At 41.6% G+C, this 3882-nt stretch overlaps 1 protein-coding gene across 1 annotated transcript in view; it reads right to left on the reverse strand.

Annotated features, from left to right (window-relative positions):
- The window catches only part of SWAP70 (switching B cell complex subunit SWAP70), an 84884-nt gene that overhangs the window by 65365 nt on the left and 15637 nt on the right, over positions 1–3882 (reverse strand). The window lies entirely within an intron of this gene.

Below are 3882 nucleotides of genomic sequence, written 5' to 3' on the forward strand. Positions count from 1 at the left end.
TAAAATTTATTTTAATAATACATATCCAAAATATTATAACTTCAACATATAATCAATATTTTAAAATTATTAAATAGAGGACTGGCCAAGTGGCTCAGGTGGTTAACAGCACAAGCTCTGAGCAACGGGGCCACCGGTTCGATTCCCACATGGGCCAGTGACACTGAGCCCGAGCTGAGCTGCTGCTGAGCTGCCAACAGGTGGCAGGATGACTCAACTGGTGAGAGCATGTGCTCCTAACAATAAGACTGCCTGTTCCATGGTGGGCTACACCCACCTGCAACTAAGACTGAACTTGGCACCTTGAGCTGAGCTGCCACCCGAATGGCTCAGTGGATAGAGCATGCCCTCTTAACAAGGCTGCTGGTTCGACTCCTGCTTGGGATGGTGGCTATGCCCACCCGCAACTAAGATTGAACACAGCACATTGAGCTTAGAGGCCACAAGCTGCCAATGGGCATCCAGATGGTGACTGGCACCCTCCACAACTAAGATGGAAGAACAACAACTTGGCTGGCCCCCTCCTCCAATTCCCCAATTAAAAACAAACAAACAAAAATTATTAAATAGATATCTTACCTTCTTTCCTTGTACTAAGTCTCTAAAATCCAGTGTGTATTTTATATTGACAGCANTACACTCTTCTCTGAGGCCATAGTGTACGCCCAAGGCAATGATCAAGATGACAGATCTGAGGTTTACCTCTGCTACCCCATCTTCTGACCACTCTGACCCCTATGGTCCCTATAATATGGCTTCTATCCCTAGCAATCTCTTGAAATTGCTTTTTCAAAAGGATTCTGTGGCAGACACAGAGACGTACCACCCAGATCCCGCCTCAAGAAAGGAACTGCTACCCAGCTACAAGGACTGTGGTTAGCTGAGGGCCTCCAGCTATTAGTACCTTCAGGGTTCACCTCAGCCAATGACTGAGCAAGGTGGTAATATCATTTCTCCCCAACGTGGGAGTCCTCTAACCTGCCATCTTTGCTCCAGTGCTCCAGATTTTGTCAAGTTCATATCATATCATATCCTTTTCCTAATCCTGCTGCTTCTCTCTTTTTTTTCCATAGGCATTGCTCCCCAAAAACCCTTGTACTCCCAACTCTGCCTCAGCATCTGCGTCCTTGAGGACCTAACCTGGGGCAGATACCTTCTCAACAAGTCACCTTCCCAAGTCTGGCACTTGGCAGTGTGGATTATCCCCACCTCTTAGACATTTTTTGGTCCCATGACAGTTCTAAGTTCTTCTCCTCCCTCTGCCAAGGTGCCTTTATGGGATCATCTCCCTCACCTCTCATTCTCCCACCCTGGACATTTCCCAAAGCCCAGTTTTCGAGCCCTGAGTTCTTCGTTCTCTTTATTCTCTTCTTAAAAAGTGCTTTTATTCTGACAACATTAAGTCACCTGTATTCTAATGACTCTCAGATCTCTCTCTGGTTTTGACCTCTCAACTGAGCTCGGGATTATATCACTAATATTAGTGATTTCTACGCCAAATTTGCCTCACATCCAAAAAATCCAAAAGGGAACTCATCACCTTTCTCCCCAAAACAGGTTTCCTGCCCTGATTTGGGCTCTGGCACCACCTTTCCCTTAACAACAAAACTATGGACTCTCCTCTTCTTGTGAGTCTTTTACTTATAGTTTGTCTTATTTCCAGAACTTAAGTCAGCCCCCCAATGCCACCTCCTCTCTGCACTGAGTGAGCTGCTCTGTCGACTCCAGGCTAACCAGAGAAAGTGAGGCTGGGGACACAAGCGATGCTGGTCACCCAAAGCCAACAGCAGCGAGTCCCATTCTCCCTTCTCAGGTCCTAACAAAGAGTTGCTGAATAGCAACCACTTACCAGGCTATGACCATGGTAAACACGCCAAGTTAACAAAGTTACATTAGAAAGCTAAACATTGAAGACCTCATCCTCGACTCCACATTTTACAAATGAGGAAACTGAAGCGCAGTAAAGAGAAATGACTTCCCATGGCCACATAACTAATGGAGCAGGTCTCCTGACTACCTAACCAGTGCTTTCTCCTCTTCCTCCAAAAGACTTACAGTACTTCCCAAATCTTTCATTACAGATATTCTTATAGAGGAGTTTCACACATCCCTTAAGGTCAGTGACAAATGTCTTTTCCTGTAGAAGCATTCTCTGACCTAACTCTTCTCTCACTGCAAGGTAGGGAGANACGAATAGAAAATTCACAAAAGAAACAAACAACTAATAAATACAGGAAAAGACATTTAACCTCACTAGTAGTGAAAATAATGCAGATTAAAAGAGGTATTACTTTTTGCCTGACTAACAATTCCTCGTGTTTGAGAAGATAGAGGGGAGTAAATATTGCCAGCACCCAACACTGGAGAAGGCATAGAACAGGTTCTCTCCAACACTACTGACATTTGGGCCAAATAATTCTTCATTTGGGGAGCAGAAGGAGGTATGCTATGTGTTGTAGGATGTTTAGCAGCATCCCCAGCTGAAAACATCAAAACATCTTAAATATCTGTGCATAGGAAAGTGGTTAAATAAACCCTGATGCATTGACACGGTAAAATAGTTCATAGCCATTATAAAGGATGGTGTCTGTATCTACGCACATTGAAATGGAAAGATGATCCTAACACACTGTTTAAGAAAATAAGTTACACAAAAAGGCAACCAATGAAATGGGAGAAGATATTTGCAAACAATACCTCTGATAAGGGGGTATTCAAAACATATAACATCCAAAATATATAAAAAACTCGTACAAAAACTCAAACAACTCAACAACAAAAAAACAAACAACCCAACTTAAATCTCTGGGCAGAGGACCTGAATAAATACTTTTCCAAGGAAGATATACAAACAGCCAACAGATATATGAAACGATGCTCAACTTCACTACTTATACGGGAAACGCAAATCAAAACCACAATAAGATACCACCTCACACCTGTTAGAATGACTGTTATCAATAAGACAAGAAATAACAAGTGTTGGAGAGGATGTGAAAAAAAGGGAACCCTCATACAATGCTGGTGAGAATGTAAATTGGTACAGCCGCTATGGAAAACAGTATGAAGGTTCCTCTAAAAATTAAAAATAGAGATACCACATGACCCAGCCATCCCTCTTCTGGGTATCTACCCAAAAAATTTTGAAAACACTTATTCGTAAAACTATATGTTCCCCTTTGTTTACTGTAGCACTATTCACAATAGCCAAGACATGGAAACAACTGTCCTTCAACCAATGAATGGATAAAGAAGATGTGGTACACATATACAATGGAATACTACTCAGCTATCAAAAAATGAAATATTGCCATTTGCGACAATATGGATGGGTCTTGAGAGTATCAAGCTAAGTGAAATAAGTCATATGGAAAAGGACAAGAACCATATGATCTCACTCATATAGGATATAAAACAAAAAGCAACAAATGAACAAATAAAACAAACTCATAGACACAGACAACTGAATGGTGGTTTCCATTCAGAGGAGACAGGGGTGGGGGGAGGACAAAGAGGATAAAGCGGGTCAAATATGTGAGGACCGAAGGAAACTAGACTTTGGGTGGTGAGCACACAATGGACCATTCAGACGTTGTATTATAAAGTTGTACACCTAAACTTATATTTTATTAACCAATGTTATCCCAATAAATTTAATTAACATTTTTTAAATAATGATAAAAAAATTGGTTACAAAAGCACGTAAAATATGATCCCATTTATATAAAATGGAATATATATGTATGTATATATGCATGTGTGTGCATGTAGGGGGGAAGGGCGATAGAAGGAGAAAGGGGGAGGGGGAAGTGAAGGAGGGTGGGAGAGAGAGTGAGAGAGTGAGAGAGGGAGACAAAGGGAGATAGATATTAGAAAGACATT

This window comes from Hipposideros armiger, unplaced genomic scaffold (genome assembly GCF_001890085.2).
Source record: "Hipposideros armiger isolate ML-2016 unplaced genomic scaffold, ASM189008v1 scaffold_256, whole genome shotgun sequence".
NCBI lineage: Eukaryota > Metazoa > Chordata > Mammalia > Chiroptera > Hipposideridae > Hipposideros > Hipposideros armiger.